The sequence below is a fragment of the Thermobia domestica genome, chromosome 2, assembly GCF_964235325.1.
Source record: "Thermobia domestica chromosome 2, izTheDome1.hap1.1, whole genome shotgun sequence".
In the NCBI taxonomy this organism is placed as follows: domain Eukaryota; kingdom Metazoa; phylum Arthropoda; class Insecta; order Zygentoma; family Lepismatidae; genus Thermobia; species Thermobia domestica.
In genome coordinates, this window is record NC_137455.1 from 46,639,628 (window position 1) to 46,659,355 (window position 19,728).

General features: G+C 33.9%; 1 protein-coding gene across 2 annotated transcripts in view; it reads right to left on the minus strand.

The window, feature by feature from the left end:
* LOC145671617 (cysteine-rich secretory protein 2-like) overlaps positions 1–19,728 on the minus strand; it is a 242,389-nt gene that overhangs the window by 195,039 nt on the left and 27,622 nt on the right. The gene's annotated exons all lie outside the window — the stretch shown is intronic.

Sequence of the window (19,728 nt, forward strand, 5' to 3'; positions counted from 1 at the left end):
GTTTCGATCGAGCACTTTTGACACCAACTTCGCACAAATCTTGCGTATGTACACATTTTCACAAACAAATTGAGTGGATTCAGTTCTTCGTTCAATCAGTCTCACACTCAAACGACGGTCTTGGTCCAAGAGTCCCTTCACTTTGACGGAATTGTGTCCACACGCCTCGTCGAAGGGCGTCCAGAGCTTTCGTCGTCTACACATTTTCCTGTCTGTTCTTAAAATATCTATGCCAACGGAATACATGAGCTCTTGACAGGATAAGCTTCCCCTATTAATCATGATGAATCTCTCAAGCGGTTTTCCCCAAGCTTGAAACAAGATTTAATTGTGTATTATTGCTGAAGCCAACGCTGCATTTTGAACTCCCAAAAATCTCGACGCTGTTTTTAAACACGGTTTACACGATAAGCGACCCTTGGAAGTGAATGATCCGGGTAGTGTTTGTTAGCTGAGCCACCACCACCAATCCCGATTGTTGATTGTTTATTTAACAATGGTGGCCTTCAACAATGAAACTAGCAACAATATGTGGAATCCACACGTACCATTCCCTAGATATTTCAATCTTAAATGGGTGTGCAAAGTTTGGTCACTTTCTGGTAGAAAGTACGGCAGATAAAGTTGATTGTTTACTCAACAATGGTGACCTCTAACAATGAAACTAATAACAATATGTGAAATCGACACGTACCATTCTCTAGATTTTGTAACGTCCATTAACCAGATTATATCCGTTTTTGCTTAATTTTTGAATTGTTTATTTTATTTTTGATTGTTTTAATTTTATTAGTTGTATATGTTAACATTGGTGACGGTGACGCCATCTATTTGGACGTTATGAATAACCTTAAGGCAGACGCGTTAATAACGACTGGAGCGCCGTGCGGTGGCCAGTCTCATTATTTTCCGGATAAACCCTACAGATAGTAGTAATAAATAATAACTTAAGGTTTGTCGAAACCTACCAAAGAAAACCGTTGTGAAGTTTCATGTTATGACGAAGTACCCAACCTCAAAACAATTTGAACTGTAAGATGAACATACAAATCAACTATGTTACAATGTATCAAACTTTCAAAGCTATTGATCTGCTTGTTGACTTTAGGTATGTATACCCGACTTATACCCTTACTATTATTGCGCCCAACCTTCGGCCTGCTGTAAACTATGCGTTAAGATCGTGCTTAACTAAAAGCTCTACTTGTTTACATTTAACACCACCCTAACTTTCATACCATATTTTTATGCAATTACTCAAGGGTTTCGTTATATACAACAATTCTGTACTAGTGACATCTATTAGCGTCAAGTACGCCAGTGATAACGCACGTAGTCACATCTATTAGTGTGACTGTTTACTACAAGGAATTAGCATGACTGACGTGAGACGTTTGCTGTTTATTATAAGAATTACACTGTGACCCTTGTATTTATACAACCAGCATTACATCTCTCTTGAGCAAAGTTGTATAATATTCTAGGATAGGATGACGCACAGATTAACATATTTGCCTTTTACAATTAGGATAGGCTAATATGAATAGGTTTATCTGATCTAATATTAATCTAATTTTCATTTCTGAAGTAAGTTAATACAATTAATAATTCTAATAACTCAAATGAGGAAGTTGTTAGAATAAAACATAAAAAGATATCACACATACAAACAAGACATTTATTTATCTTAACCTAACAAAAGGCAAATGGAGGAGAAACAAATACCGGCCGGCCACCGATCAATAATACTTGATTAACTTTTCCTCACTTATTTCAAATTAAGTTACAGTGCTTTTCCACCCTTTCTGGACGTCTCGTATGTTTCCCGAGAGACATAAACTTTCACCTTGTGATTTTCTCTAGAAGTTAATTATAACCTTAAAATGGGAAAAGTCGACAAATTTCACAATTGTTTTGAATCCTTTCAAACTTTCAAAATTAAAGAATCGACCAGATATTCAACAAAATTCTAAAGCATTACATAAGAACCTAATAGAATATATATGTATAAATGTCAGAACACAGTATAAGTTGTTATTGTGATCCGTATAGGCCTAAGTCAACGATGTTTAAAATTTATCACCTTGTCTTGCAGATTAGCCACACTGTTGAGTTAAGAATAATACGATAAATACATAATGAGATTGTGTATCTCCGATAAAACTGGATCTTCATGTCTCTATTTTACTTCACTGAACAGTGTGGGCAGTTCTTGCAATCTGAATTAATAATGTAATTATTGGGTATACAGTCTGTCGACGTTGCTACTTTATGTAAAGAACTGAAAAATGTGGTGCCGTCGGCTTACATACAGGTTGTGCCGCCGCACCCTTAACTATTTCTGCCTACGCCACCATAGCTCGTGCAGCTGGAATTGTTGTCGTGTACCGCGTAGATGCTGCGACGTGGGAATGTTGCGACACATACGATCATTACCCGTACGCCCACTGCAAAGCACATATGCTGTGACGCTGGAGATCATACTTACATGTCTGTAGTGTAGGTCACGAGTTCAATTCCAACTTGTGCTATAAATGTGAAATTTATGGTGGACAAATCATGCACGTGTACGCTTTCTCGTATTACAAAAGTCAACTTCCCTTTCCTTAGTCTACATTAAAATCCTGTAACAATTTTGACCGTCAGTCATTTTCATACATCTAATTGTGTAACCTACTTCGCACGTCAGAAACATGAAACTAAGATTTATTTTCAAGTATTTCGTCTTGTAGATTGTAATTAATGTGACTTGGTTAAACGTCTTTCTTATCAACGCTATGATATATGTAGAATAGGAATTGAGTTTCGCACCGTATTTTGTTTTACTTTTTAAAATTATTATTGATTTACTTATTTATTCTCCACTCCTTATCTAAGCAGGCGATATAGTAATATACGGGTCACCCAAGTATATTACTTTTTCTCTCTGTTCTTCCCTTTATTCTGGGATTTGCAGGATATTTATTTATGACTCTGCATGTGTCCAATACTGCGCTTTTCTGTATTTTATGAGTTATCTTCAATTCAAATTGTTTTAAGTGTAATTTTCAATGTAATGTGGACCGCTTCGGTATCTGATATTTCTACTGGTTTTATTTTGACATTTTTTTGGTCTTCCATTGTTATTTTATGTTTTGAATTAGTTGTTTGTATTTTTCTAATTTTTCTATGTGTGATTTCTTCAAGTTTTCTGCAGGTTCTTTAACAGTTTGTGGGTGTAGTATTCGGTTCTCTGTCAATATTGTTCTGGTTTTCCTTTCGAGATCTGCTACTTCACTTTCTGTCCATGTTCTTACTCCAAATAAATATGTCAGAACCGATACTACAAATGTACTAATAGTTTTACTTAATCTCTGTTGGTAGTTTGTTGTTATTTCTTCTTTTATCTTTTTGTGTTCTATTTTTCTGGGTTGGATGAACCTTAAATATACCTCTTTCGACTTCATGACTTCTATTGTCTCTTTTGTGACTAACTTATATTCTTTGATTATAATTATTTATAATTATAATTGATTATAATTATTTGTTTTTCTTGATTTGTGTGCGTTGTTTTCCAATTTTCTGATCCAAACTTCATTCTTACGTCTGTTGAGAGCATTTCGGTGATCTTCTAGTAACTTTGACAGTGGATTGAGTTCTAAGCAGAATACCAGTGGACTTAAGAGGCGCCATCACAACGAAATTAAAATATCGCTAATTTTATAGTACTTATGTGATATCTTAAAATAGATAAAAGATAATCAAAATGTGGAACAAGATCGCTCTAGACAATATTATTTTACATAAGATATCGATATCATGACACACCTATCTGCTTTCGATTTTCAATCATTTAGAAAATCGGCATTTATTTTCGCGTTTCTAAATGGCTGCAAACGGAAAGCTACTAGGGGACTCGAGATAACTGTACCTCATGCAAAATAACATTGCCTATGGCGATCTTGTTCCACATTTTATCTATCTGAAGATATCAGATAATTACTGTAAAATTAGCGGTATTTTAATTTCTCAGTGATACGGCCTCTTAAGCTATCTTCTTGGAAAATTCCTCTTCTAATTCGTATATCTTCTATCTTAGTTCTGTTTAGTTACAGATATAGTGTTGTATTCCATCTGCTCATGTCGTTTCGTACGAGTGTATCAATTTCTCGTTTATTCCATATACTTCCAACAGTGCAAGATCCAGAGCGCGGTATTGAGTCGTATGCTTTTTCATAGTCTATGTATGTTCCTGTCATTATTATAAGCCTAGTTTATGTTATTATTATTATTATTATTATTATTATTATTATTATTATTATTATTATTATTATTATTATTATTATTATTATTATTATTATTATTATTATTATTATTATTACCTTGTCTTGTGTATCTAAAGAGCTCCACCTGTTATCTTTAACCGATAGGCGTTATATTTTCGATCTGAATATTTTCATAATATACTTCATGGAGTTTTCTTTATTGATGGCTTATTTTCCATAACAACTCCTTACCGAAACATTAGACATTTTGTCCCTTTTGTCTCGAATGTTTCTACTCTAAAATCTTCTATTTATAAAACTATAGATACTGCAAACAAATATTACTCTGTTCTAGATGTTTTGTTAAAGTTCGTTCAGAACTTATTAAATTTCTAATTGACCTATAATGTTTATTTAATTTAGGGAGATGTCATTTGAAGGTTTTCCTTAAGTGTTGTTAGTTCGTAATTTAGTCATCTACCTTTTTTTCCTATCATCTTTTCTTTGCTCTAGGTTTAAGCCTTTATATATATATATATATATATATATATATATATATATATATATATATATATATATATATATATATATATATATATATATATATATATATATATATATATTACACCTTTTCTTTTTGTTAGCTACGAGTCTTTATTTGCATGTCATATGTAATCTTTTTTTAAAAAAAAATTATATGTTCATTTTATTATTGATATTACTATTATTTTACGATTTCGACTGCATGTATAGCTGTGTATTACTGGTGTCTTTCTTTTTAAACTCCTGTTAAATATAATCTAAGACTGTTGTATATTTAGGGTTGCATGTATCATGAGACTGCTCTCTGGGCGCACTTGTGGCTATGTATGCTGTTTGCTGCCTAATAAACATTTAAACATTGTTATTACGGAACAAATAAAAATGTGTAGAAGTGGGTTTGCTGGTATGGTGATGACCTGTTCTGAGACAATTTTGGGTTGGCATTGTCAGTTCTTCGTCATGTAAATATTGATTCTTTTCGCAATAAATGAATGTTTCTAGAGGCAGAAAGAAATTAGAAACGAAAAATAGCACACGGAAGAAATTACAGACAGAAATCTTGAACTTTCTTGAAATTCCTAATGAGGCAAGTTAAGTGAAAGTAATGTTTCAGAGTACCTTCAGAGAAATGGGACCCAGAAACGTAGAAAGTTTGAGAGAAATGCATATTAACTTGAGCTTTGATCCAAGTATACTACGGGCTTATACACCCTATACTAAATTACGGCATCATTTTCTGGGGCAAATCTTCAAGCAGCAAAGCAGTCTTCATGAAACAGAAGCAAGCAATACGGATAATATTTGGTCTACACATGAGAACATCATGCAAAGAAAAATTTAAACAGCACCACATCCTTACCCTACCATCTATTTATGTATATGAAACTGCAATCTATGCAGCTAAACTGAAAGATGGAACCCAAATAAATCACGTATATAATACCAGACAACAAAATGAAAGAAGACAATATTTTACAACACTAACATTAGTTCAGGAAGGCCCAAGCCATATGAGAGTACAAATTTACAATAAGCTGCCCAGAGAAATAAAAAATGAAGAAAATATAAATGTTTTTAAAAAGAAACTCAAGAGATTCCTGGTGGATAAAGTATATTACAGCGTAACAGATTATCTTTACAATAATGTATATTAAATAATAGTAACATACTTCTTTTTCTAAGTGTATTTACTGTAAGAAAGAGGACTGTCTGAACCCTCCAAATACCAAATGTATCTTGGTTTTAAATGGAGTAAATAAATACAATACAATACAATATATACCCTCCTTCAAATTTTCTTCCTCTCATCTTGACGTAATCTGTAGCCGAATGCCCTGGAAGCCTCTCGGTCGGCTATTGTCATTGCAATAATCTCATTATATTCACTTTTGAAATATTTCAGATATCATTTCAAGAAGATTCCAAGTCATGTCAACAAAAACACACACTGAGGCATGAAATGTGATCTAAACCCATTAACACATTTCGAATAACATTCCCTTAAGGGGCAGACTACTAAAAATGATACAAAAGCTAATCATTTTTCGGATTGAGTATAGCCCGCTCCCCCCAGTGATTTTTAACGAATCATAGTGATTCTAACGGTTCATATTAGTTCAGAATGAATCGGAATCACATGTTATAAAGATTTAAGATGTAAATCTTGTGGTAAGGAGGCTTTAATATAAGTAGTAGTAGCGGTAGTAGTAGTAATAGTAGTAGTAGTAGTAGTAGTGGTAGTAGTAGTAGTAGTAGAAGTAGAAGTAGTAGTGGTGGTAATTAGTAGCAATACTACTACTAGTAGTAGTAGGAACGGGTTAGAAGCCCCGCAGGGGTTGGTTTGGTTCTGTTCTCGATATAAGTAGTAGTAGTAGTCGGAGTAGTAAAATTAGTGTAGCAGTAGTAGTAGTAGTAGTAGTAGCAGCAGCAGCAGCAATAGTAGTAGTAGTAGTAGTAGTAGTAATAGCAGTAGTAGTAATAGTAGTAGTAGTGACTCTTCCAGTTCCGGTGACAAAGAACTGGGGGGAGCGGGCTATACACAAGCCCATTTTTCTTGTGCACGTTTTTCGTAAGTGAAAACAGATAATGAAATGTAACTTGCCGCAATAATACATAATGTTATTCTACACCGAAAATACGAATCGGAAGAATTTTCAGTGTTGCCATCCATAGAAATTACAGTGTGATCAGAATATGAATTATCTAAAAATCTAGGTTAAGGCAGCTACTAGAAAAATGAACTCAACGATTACTGATGACTTATCATGTTGTCTTGGCTCCTTGTTAATTACTTTTTAAATAATATTTGTACCGTATTTATTTTGTAATAAATAAAAAGTTATTAAAATTACACTTTCTGTTTACTACAAAACAAATGGTTAGCTTTTATATTATTTTTAGTAGTCTGCCCCCTTAATATCAATATTTCATTAAATGTACCAGCGGATCTATATTAATATGCAACAGAAAAGTTGATAACAAACTTGATTTAAAATTTACAAATGTAAATACAACTGGATTTCATGTACTTTTAGAGTTAAGCTTATCATTAAAAACGTTCTTTCTACTTTAAACAGTTAAAGACAAGTGTATTAAAATAGAAAATCAACTGTACTACAAACAGCAGTCTATTTTACTCAACACTGACCTTGAGGCAACTCATGCACACTATAAGAATAAGAACTTACTGCCGTCAGAACCAAGTAGATTGCTCCAAATATATAAACGGTAAGACAAGAAAGAAAGATGGTTATTAAAGAAGAACTTTATTTGACATTACTTTCTTTAAGAGTTCACTGATATTTTCTCGAAATATTTACCTTTTCTAGCTTGCGACAACAGTTTTAAGACACACGTTGATTAATATGCATGCATGATTTAACTAATAACCAAGCATAGGATTTGGGGGATAAAATCACTATGGTAAGATCGATCGTTTAAGTCGTAAACATCAAAGCCGGGATTTCCGTTTAGCATAGAAAACAAAAAAACAACAAAGAAAGTCCAAAGTTACATTTAGCATCAGGCACGATTTATCGTTCAAAGGAATATAAAAGAGCTATCATCTTAGTTTTATAGCAGAGTTTAAACATTTTGGAGGGAACTTTATTTATAGACTACGATTTTGAAGGTTATTTTTCTTTTGTTTTTTCGCAATGGTCCATTTCACAAATCATTTAAGAACATTTTGCAGACTTTTTAAAATTTAGTGAGTGTATTTCCTCTTCCGAATAATTGAACAGCTATTACTAGTTATTAGAAACAAATTGCTTCTAGTAAGTGCAATCAAAACCTTCTGGGTGGAACGAATTGAAATAATTACAAAATGACGTTATATAATTTTGGGTAAAAAAAATTATGGGCCATTGTACATATTTATCTCAAAGCAAAACATGAAGGAAATAGATACGAAACTATTTTATTTATGTTTTTTTTTTCTCGGTACTCGAAAATCTTTTTACTCAGGTCTTACTGCTTCTGACATTTTTTTTTTTTTTTTTTTTTATCATGCTGCCAACTGTATGTAAGTTATATGTTACAACATAAATGTTTCAACTCTGTCCAGAGATAGAGAATATGTGCATTGTTTCTGCGGACAATTTTTGCACATTAATTCTGATAGTATTTTCAAATACTCTAAAGCGAGCATATGTTTTAGTCCGTTGTAAATTAATGTTGGGAATGAGGCTACAAGGCAACGGGCACAATGTGTTACAGCGTAATTGCAAATGTCTTTATAAGATTCTGTGCAAACACCATGTTGGATTGGAATCAGATCAAGATGGAGCGGCGACAGTGACAGTGTTAACATCCCCTGGTATGTGATGCAGAAGAGGAAGGGGATTAAGTGAAAAGTGCACGTCATACATTCATTCCACACATTTACATTTACTCACAAATACATCTATACTCACGCATAATTACTCTATTCATCTATATTTCATTTAATTTTCACTTTTTCCCAATTTTACACCCTGACTAACTGGGTAGTTGGCCCTCTTCGTCCCACTGGACCCCCTTCCCGATTTTGACTTCAATTCATCCTTATTTTGACAATTTTAAAGTTAACCTGACTTTGACATATTTTTTATATATTACATGCATCTACTGACACCTATTTTTAACTGCTGTCAATTTCTTTACACTATAATTCAGGCACTTCGACTTTATTGTCGGCCAACCATTGCAAATGGTGATGTCCGCCATTTGCAAACTTTTGTACACTTTATTCTACAAATAAGTCAATTTCTGCACAAATAAGTCAATTTCTACACAAATAAGTTAATATTTCTGCATTTATAGCACACTTGACCTTAGTTGTTGGTGTACCTATAAACACTATTAATGGTGACGAAGACAAGATCAAGATGGATTAGGTAAACTAGAAATATCTTATGTTTCTCTCGTTCTAATTATGTAAAGATGGTTTGTGAAGATTAATTGGATCACTAGTAGCAACGTAGACTCATATGTGGAATATGGAAGTAGAGTACCATAAATATATCAGGAGTAATAAGTGTGTTTATGTTTGGTCTTGTAAGGATATTTAAGCCTATTTAAGAGCAAAAGAACGTACTCTCATAAATGACCGAGCTTTCTCAGTAGTGTATGTGTAGGATAATAGAAATTGTTAGTGGCACAGATAAAGTTTATACGTTCCTCTTTTTCTCTCTTCAATTACTTAAACAATAACTAATAATTAAATTTTAGCTTGAAACTGAGCCTATCGATTTTCATGAAAAGATGCATCTTTTTTTATTATGATTATTTATTTAGCTAAATCCGAAGAAACTCTAATTTAGATGTGATTTTGAGGATAACAAATAAATATTTCCATCCGATTTGGTTTTAGATTTCTAAATTATCCTATGCATCAATGTAAGAAATCCTATAGTCCATCTATTGACGGGTAATAGAGCAAAAAGGTATGTAATTCTCCTTTTTTCCTGCACTAATTATTTAATAATAATTCACTTTCATTAATAAACTGTTTCTTTTAGCCTGCAGGTCCTTAATTGTATGATATAAATTTAGATATGTCATTCTATTTTCGCTTCTAATTGTTAAAATTCACAAAACTCCGTCTTACAGGTAGTTTAGGTTCTAACACGTAAGAGGATCATCCTACATCCAACAGTTTTGGAGATCTGATGAACAGCAACAAAAATTACATTCCTCCTTAGGTTTCGCATTTTGCCAAACCCCGTGTTATTCACAGCCCAGAGTTCAATGAGAACATTAGTGCAAAATTTCAAGGTTCTACGCCCAGCAACAATGCCAGCTCTAGACAATTTGCCACCCTGTGCATTGGTATCATCCCCCCCCCCTCGTTTCTCCAGAAAGGACAAATCTGAAAATCCAGATTTTAACTATGCTACCTTATCATGAATAACGAAGGGGAAGGAAAGTGCACTCACTCAGAAAGGACTAAACACTACAAAAACAATCACTTTGTATCTCTTTTTTTCGTTTTTTTTTAAAAATAATAATCTGTTATGTTAGTGAACTGCAGAGGAAAGATGGTAATCTTTTTTATAGAATTCAATATTGAGCTTCAATCTCAATATATCAGTTTGCATTTCCAGTGCAACTAGCTCTTTCATCATTATTTCTTGATTTTCCTTTTACTCTGAAAAAAAAAAAAAAATACCTTCAATGATAAGGAACTTGTTTGTGACAAAGACAAGACTAGTTTTCATATCAAAAATGTGATCTGATAACTAACTAAATGGAACAGGAGTTCACTACTGTTCGAGAATTGAGTTCTTGTATTTAAGAGTCTTCACCCCGGCGAAATTAAAATACCGCTAATTTTACAGTAATTATGTGATATCTTCAAATAGATAAAAGATAATCGAAATGTGGAACAAGAGCACCCTAGACAATATTATTTTACATGAGAAACCGTTATCACGACTCACTTACCTGCTTTCGATTTCGAGCCATTTTGAAAATCGGCATTTATTTTCGCGTTTCTAAATAGCTTCAAACGGAAAGCCGCTAGGTGACTTGTGATAACGGTTTCTCACGCAAAATAATATTGTCTAGGGCGCTCTTGTTCCATATTTCAATTATCTTTTATCTATTTGAAGATATCACATAATTACTGTACAATTAGCGGTATTTTAATTTCTCCGGGATGAAGACTCAACAACAATCAAGTAGTTCATGCTGGGGTTTGTTTGACCATTTGCTTTTGCACTGCCCATGTGACATTAAACTAATGAGATCTAAACACGATTTATGAATGTAGTATTCAAATAGAAAGTCAACTTAATAAGCTGAACTACCATCATCATGAAATCTGTTTCCAACAAGAAATATTGATTTTAAATAATGCAGTTATGACAGACTTTGTGTGCAAATGCACCTGTTACACATATGGTAGAGCCAGTCCTGCCCAGCAGTTTTAAGAATCTGATTAGCAGCACAATAAAAGTTGAGCTCCCTATCGTCCCTTAGGATTCGAACTTCTCACAACTGCATCTTATCTATAACTTAAGACTTAAGGAGAACATTTGTCCAGCAACATTTTAAGTTCCTACGCTCAATAATATCAGAGATTTGGTAATGAGTGAATCAGTAGGTCTTCTGTTTTACACAGGTATATAGATTGTTGTGGATTTTGAGTTTAACTTCCCTTTCAGCAGCGAGGCTATGTGAGACGGCACTTACTGATTAACGTGGAATCCGAACCACATGAGCTCCCACCGGAAGTCGAACCCGGGTCTCCCACGCCAAAGGCGCGTTCGCTAACCGTACAGGTATATAGATTTATTGGGCCTTATGCAGAGTCGTTCTGATGTGTGATTAGTGCCATACTAAAGAGTTCGACTAACATATGTTTCCTGCAGTAGTCAGGCCTTTAGTATGACGCTGATCATACGTCAAAACGACTCTGCATAAGGCCCATTACATATAAGAAAAGTAATAAGATGTCTTGGGAGAAAACAGGATAACTCCAAAAAAATCCCATGGACACAGTGCTCTTCACTACAAACTTACATGACCTGGGAGAAGGTTAAATTAAGTTTTCTGTCTGTTCCTAGAGATTATAGTAAACTTATTGAGATTCCGAAACGCAATTCTCTTCTAACATTTCCCAGTGTAAAGCCCTCCTCTAGCTGTTAAACGCTAACTTACGAAACAAAACATGGGTAATTGTTTAGATACTACAACAAGTAAAAGTGTTTTGTTTGTTTTTGTTTATGTTTAGCTCAGTGTGAAAGTGGAGGTATTCATGTTTATTTGCACTGCCTGATTAGTGTGTCTTACAACAGGAGTCCTGTAAATGAAGTGAAAATATCCAGATTTAAAGAAGATAGAACCAAATGTAGAATCAAACATTAATTCAGCCAAAGCACATGTTTATAATCGTAATTCTTCCCAAGTTTCTGTTTCTCTGTCTATTTTGTCTTGAAGATCACAATAAAGCGGTTTCTTTAGTTCATTAACACTCGACTATCTAAAATTGTCTAAAAATGCTAACGAGGCAAAGTCTTATCTGGGTCGGGACTTGGAAGTTCGGGTGAACAGCCGCTGATAAAACGGTAACAGGTGGGCGGGCGTTTCAAACACCTCTCTGCGATTACAATAACAAACTGCATAAGTAATGTGTGTTGGTGATACTGGTTCTCCTTCGCTGGGAGAGTTCTCTTGGAGGTGTGGGAGTGAGTGAAATATTGGACACTTTCTGTTTCATTTTTGCTTCGGTGTAAAACTCTTCAAGTTGAGCAGCAGGATTTTTACGCTTTCAACAACAAAATTGTGACGAAGCTGTTATATCCTTTCTATCTACCAATTACATCTTTTCCTTGGTGCAATTTCTTCCTTTTCTCTATCTCTAGTTTTCTTTTGAAATATATTTTTCAACATCGATTTCTCGAACGGAACCATAAGGCAAATGGTCTTCTCAGAATTATTTCTTCTCTTCGCCGAAAGTGAAATGCATTTGTGAGTGGAGAAGAGCAAAAGTCTGTAAATTTAGCAAATACTCACACTTTTTCCCCTTCGATGTTGCAGGAGAGCTAATGAATGAAATATTGAAGAGATCTGATCTTTTCTGAGAATATATATGAAATAGACGACCCGAGACATCAAACATACCTAGCAATACACTTAATGTCGTACGTAGCGTACTGATTGAGAATTGAAAAAAAAAAAAAAATACGTATTGGCCCAACGTAGTTTAAAGTGTATATTGGCCTCCCACAATTTGCTGTCATTTAACCGACAGTAGGCTAATGGTCAGCATGGTTGAATATAGGTAACTACAAAAGACATTGAGCCAACATGGATTAAAGTGAATGTTGGCCAACCAACAATTTATCGAACAATAGGCTAATGGTCGGCATGGTTGGGAAAAGACGAGTACAGCAATAGTTTGAGCCAATTTAGTTTAGGTGTGTATTAGCCAACCCATAACACATAACAACTGCAACACATAAATACAAAAGAAAAGAAAGTACAGTATATTACAATTCTAAGTGGGAGAACATGTGGTTCGTATTCCACGTTAAACCACACGTCTTCGTCTCATATAACCTAGGTGCAGATAGAAACATTACACTTAAATCCAACTAATCAAATGTATTACACAAATCTTTGTTGTCTATTAACTGTATTTTAATGAAATTACGTCTCTTAACAGTCTCACATTCTTTTTAATACGTTTAAAAATACTTACAGAACGTATTTGTAAAATTTACAAACACTTGCAGTTCTGCTTTTATTAGTACACAGTACCTTCTGTTCCTGACATCAGTATATTCTGCTTTTATTAGTTCACAGTAGATTCTGTTCCTGACATCAGTATATTCTTCTTTTATTAGTTCACAGTAGATTTTGTTCATGGCATCACTATATTCTGCTTTTATTAGTTCGCAGTAGATTCTGTTCCTGACATCAGTATATTCTGCTTTTATTAGTTCACAGTAGATTATGTTCCTGACATCAGTATATTCTGCTTTTACTAGTTCACAGTAGATTATGTTCATCACAACAATGCAACACGACCGATCAAAACTGTGACACGATTGAGATGATTTTGACAGATTTTAAAACCAAATTATTCTTAACCATAAGTTTGGAGTGGCGGCTCGATTGGACTTTGCTCTCAGGCCCCCACATTTGCTCGGCCTACGGTACCGAAATCCCGTATTTCAACCGTTGTTGCCGTTTTTCGCACGGCAAGAATATGTTTATGGCAATATTCGTTGGAAAAATGTAAACACATTTCCCCCTTAGAATACGCATTTTAATCAAAGTGAAATGATATACATAAAAAAAAAACATATTTTCTCCAGTGTTAACCATGTTGAAAAATTCATTTCAAATGGCTTACCCGTTTTTCCCTGATGATGAGGTCGACAACCACGAAGTCATTTTTATATATTGAAAAGAAAAATCAAAAACTGCCCCATTCTTTCTCGTTAAAGATTGAATTGCCGGAAAGATTGACATATTTTCACTTGTTTTGAATAAAGAATTTATATACAAAGTTTTACATTCCTCACATGTTTCAAACTTTAAGGGATTTTGAGATATGGCCTTATTACAACGAATTAGTCCCAGAAGCGACAGTCCTATTAGCGACATGAACTGTTATCTATTCTATGAGCCACCGATTTATTTACATTGAGATGATGGAAGCTGATATGATTCCATCTCGTAAAATATGTTTGCCTCTGGCGTTATTAGCGCCCGAACAACCTTGGTATGAAAGGTGTACGTGCCAGTGATACTGATAGTCAAATATATTTTTCCTCTACTGCGAGTACAAATAAAACTTATTTTAATTTTCAGTTAGATTTGACATAAAACATATCAAATAACTTAACGAGACAACAAGGATATTTCCATGAAAAGTATATTCCTATGTAATTATTGAAAATCCAGTTGTATACCCCTTTCTTCAAAAGCTCTGTTTTATGTACTTAATTAGATTCAAATCTAATTACTCACTAAGCACAGTAATATATTTTATTTTGAAAAAAATAAACGTGTAACAGTTTCGCCAACTATCTATTTTTTAGAGTTCCTAAGACACTGTGAATAACATTTTAAAAAATGTCAATGGTTAAAAACAGCTTTTGAGATCCCTTATATCTGATTGGCTATTCTCAACCAATCCCACCAATTACAATGCAGTTCACTCTAAAAACCCAAAAGATAAACAAACTCTTTAAACTACGTTCCCCATATTGTAAGCTACTAAAACGTAAACTAATTGCTTGATTTACCTTCCTCCCTTGTTTTGACTTAAAAGCTTGTCGTATAGCAATCTGAAACAATCCCTTATAACTAGACGAACTGTTAAGTCCTGCGAGAGATTTGTAACTTGTGTAATAATTTCTTCGAATACACCGTGTTTTTAGATTTCTTTGATATTCTCAAGTGATGAACACCCTCTTTCCATGGGCGCCCGATGGGAAGGCAGGGATCGCACCCCCCTGGCTCACGAAAATGTATACGTAATAGAGCAAACCGCGTATATTAAGGTCTAAATACCAGACGTGATACAGCAACCATGAAGATGCCCCTCCCTAGAAAATTTTCTTCGGGCTCCCCCTACCTCTTTCTGATTTCTTTCTTATATCATAAACATATTCAACCTAAACTTATGCTTCGTATCATTTTAACATGAAATTTTTAATTATATTAGAATCATAAACAAAGGCTCTAAATAATTAGTTAGTTTTTTCCTTGTTATAGTCAGTGTATTCATAGAAATTAATTTAAAAACATAATTTTAGGAAAACATATAAAAGATTGTTACTGTAATGAGAGCATTCTTACGTATTAAATTCAGGTAGAGCGAAATTTTTCATAGTACATTTTGTTAGGTTTTCAGAGTACATTAACATGAAACAAATTAAAGAAGAAAGAACCTTATCTTCTTCCTTAGTATGGACGAATCGGTGACTCATAAGGCAGTTAACAGATCGAATCGGTCGCTCATAGGACAGTTAACAGTTCCTGTCGCTAATAGGACTATCGCAAGTGGGACGACACCATTACAACAATTTAACTCCCATCCTTTTTTCTTCCGCCATTTTTCTTCCCTTATCAAAAAACGCTGAAACATATATTTGATCAAATAAAATGTGTAAATACCAAATTTAATGACTCTAACTTTAAAGAACTTCGAGATGTAGTCATCCCGTTATAATAATTGTAACTCCACCCTTTTCTCTTCCTGTGTTCTTAATTCCCTTATATATATTATATAAATTCCCTTATATATATAAACTGATGAAACAAGTGTCTAATTATTTTAAATAGGAAGTCCATATACCCAATTTCATTTCTCTGCCCTTCAAAGATTCGTTGCTATGGACGTTATACTATAATAATTGCCACCCAATCTCCTTTTTCCTTCCTCGTCGAATTTCCAAAAATCTCTCCTTAGTTGTATCTTACGTGATAAATCCTACACGCTGTCAAAATTTCAAGTTTCTAGCTTAAGAGATTTGCCTTGGGCATTGATCAGTTAGTCAAGACTTATTTTAAAGAGAGAGATGTTAACGTTGAACAATTCAGGGTATTCGTTTCATTCTAGATTGAGCATAACCTTCATAATACGTATATGAGACGGACCTATAATAACAATGTGAGATTCATAGTATTAGTCTTACCAGGAATTGTACTCGAGAATCCCGCACGGAAAAACGAGAACTTTTTTCTTTCTTTCTTTCTTTCTTTCTTTCTTTCTTTCTTTCTTTTTTCTTTCTTTTTTTCTTTTTTTTTTTTTTTTTTAGCTGCGAACTGCTCCATTTGGTTGTAAGTTCTTTCAAATTTTGTTCACGGAATTGTAATTTCAAATTGTCCTCTTAGTTATAACTTTCTCTGTTTCTTAAGTAAAAAGAAACATATACGCGTTCTAAAAAGAAAGAAAAAAGGCACAAAATTACTAAAACACGGGACAAAAATAAACTACCAAAATCGTCATTAGTTTTAATGGCACTTTTGGTCGTTTATTCTTGTTTTGTACTTTATTTTTAAAAGTTTATTTTATTGAGATATTTTTGGTATGCACTACCTTGGAATCTACTTACGTAGAATTCAGTTAAGATACATATGTATATATAAAATGTTAGTGATATCTTGTTTACGTATGTGCATCCATCGTTTATGACTCTGCACTACTCATTTCCAATTCTGAATTGTATGACGTAGCAGCACGGTTTTACAATCTAGTAAACCCAAGAGAAATACGATGAAGAAAGGAGGGGGTAGGAATGATATAGGAGAACAAGTTTGGCAGTGTACGAGTAATCATGGATCCACGAGCAGTATACTTCCAAAACCATTAACAATGTCAAACGCATAAATTTGTCAAGGGGCGTTCAAGCTTCCAAGTTCATACAATTTAAGGTAATTGTATGCGTATTTTAATATGGTTAATGTTTATTTTTGGATAAAAAGATCCAATATATTTCAGGCAAAAATTGTCTTGTAGGCCTTATATCTCGAGAACTTCATATAGTGTAGCCAAACCAAAACTAACACTTTACTCAGTATGATGTGCTTATTCCGTAAAAAATACGAAAACTCTGTTTAGGGACCGGTAAAAAAAATGTGCCTACTTATACAAAAAATTCAACATATTTCATTCAATCAAACATTTTCTTGTACGCCCCATATTTTGAGAACTACATATAATGTAGCGTAACCCAAACTATCATTTAACTGAGTATGATGTGCTTATTCCGTAAAAAATACGAAAACTCGATTTAGGGACCGGTAAAAAATGTTGTGGCCCCTTATCCACAAAATTCAACATATCATATTTCATTCAATCAAACGTTTCCTTGTATGCCCCATATTTTGACAACTACATATTGTGTAGCCAAACCAAAACTAACACTTTACTCAGTATGATGTGCTTATTCCGTAAAAAAAAAAAAAAAAAAAAAAAAAAAAAAAAACGAAAACTCTATTTAGGGACCCTTCAAAAATTTCATGGCCACTTATCAAAAAAAAAATCAACATATTTCATTCAATCAAACATTTTCTTGTACGCCCCACATCTCGATAACTACATATAGTGTAGCCAAACCCAAACTATCACTTACAACTGGATTTCAGATGATAAGCGGCATGGCCTTGAGTTGGCTTCACGCGGCGTCCAATTGGCTTTGAACGGTGTTGACAATTCGCGGCAAGCAGTTCTGCACGCTGACTTCTCGCGCTACTGCGAATCTTGACAATAGCAGAGGCGCTTATTAGAAATATTGTATTAGCACATTAACTGCTCACTTTACGAAGTAGAGAAAAGAATTACTAACACATACGTGAAAACTACATCTTTTTATGACAACTGGTTGTCATGATACACGCTTTGAAAGATTTCCATATAAAACAATTAGTAAAACGAGCGTTGAGTCCCGTCTAATTTCCAGTGGATTTTTCTTCGATTTGGAAATGGAACTCAACTTTTATTAAAGGATAATCAGGGGTGTAACCAACAGGTTGTTCTAGGGGAACATTACTTTCAGGGGGAGGAAAGCTTTTCACACATTAAAAACAGAACAAATGACCTCTTTCAGAATATGAAAGCATTTTAACACACCATGTATACTATACACATATTATGTTTTCTCGATGCTACCTTAACAAAAGACGGATCTTGACAGTACTGAAGTTGAAAACCGGATTGTAAGAGATAAATCAATAAGCTATTCATAAGAAAACAAATGCTGTTTCTAGCAGTCTGTTTATCCGACTTTGTGTTTATGTAGGTTAAAATACTAAAGGGAAAAAAACTCGAAAAAATATCAACTCAGATATTATTATGCAATAATATAGTAGTGAGATCACAGTGAGCGTCCAGTTAGGAAAATGAGAATATAAAGCATATAATTAATGTTAGTTGTTTTAATTAGGCAAGGGCGCCGATCCTGGGGGGACTGAGGGAGCCAGGGCCCCTCATTTTATTTGTAAATGTGCAATATTAGGCATAATTTGAATGCAATTTGTCTTAAAATCATCATATATGCTTTCTGCATCTGAATGCACCCCCCCCCCAATTTACAGAGAAATCAGCGTCCTTGTAATTAGGTACAGAAACTGTATTGATGATGTTTTCTTTTTTTAAATAATCGTATTTTATTATAAACGTTCCTAATTTGCATTAACTATTAAATAAGTTTGCTAAACATATACCAGATGAACCTCATTTCGGGGCTGGAAATAGTTTGGAAAGTCAAGGCCCTCTTTTCCCCCGTTTCTACACCCTTGAGAATAGTAAGCGATCGAATTAAATAACAAGCCTCTGCAATTTGATCCATATATATATATATATATATATATATATATATATATATATATATATATATATATATATATATATATATATATATATATATATATATATATATATATTCAATTCCCGGCGGGAGCTCATGTGGAAGAACAGAAGGTATGGGACATTCGTAATATTGTTTTGAAATTGCCTTCATGGAAGATTCTTCCTTATTCGACATAAGAAACGCAGTATGATTTTTTTCTTCGTTTCAATACCTTACGTATGTGTGGCCAATTACGTACTCCTTGTTTACTCCTCTAGCAGGGATGCAAAAGCACCAGGCGTCTGAGTGGTGTCATAAATTATTGTAACCCAAAACAAACTCGACCATATCGTGTTGCTTACGAATCAGATGGATTGTTGTTGTGAGACCTACATCAAGTACAAGAGTATGTTATTATAGGAACAGACATGGAAGCAAAGGAGCTGATTGTGTGTGTAGGAACGCATCTTCTCTTCTAGCATAAACAGAATTCATCAGTGTCTGGGTTGCTTTCTTTCGTGGTAGTTCATTTGTTTTCCAAAATTATAGTTGACAATATCTTTAAGGAAACCCAGTACAAGTGCGGAATTTTCTTTTTTTTTAAAAAAGAAAAAAAGCTACGAAGTGAAGCTCGAAGAATTATTTTTTGT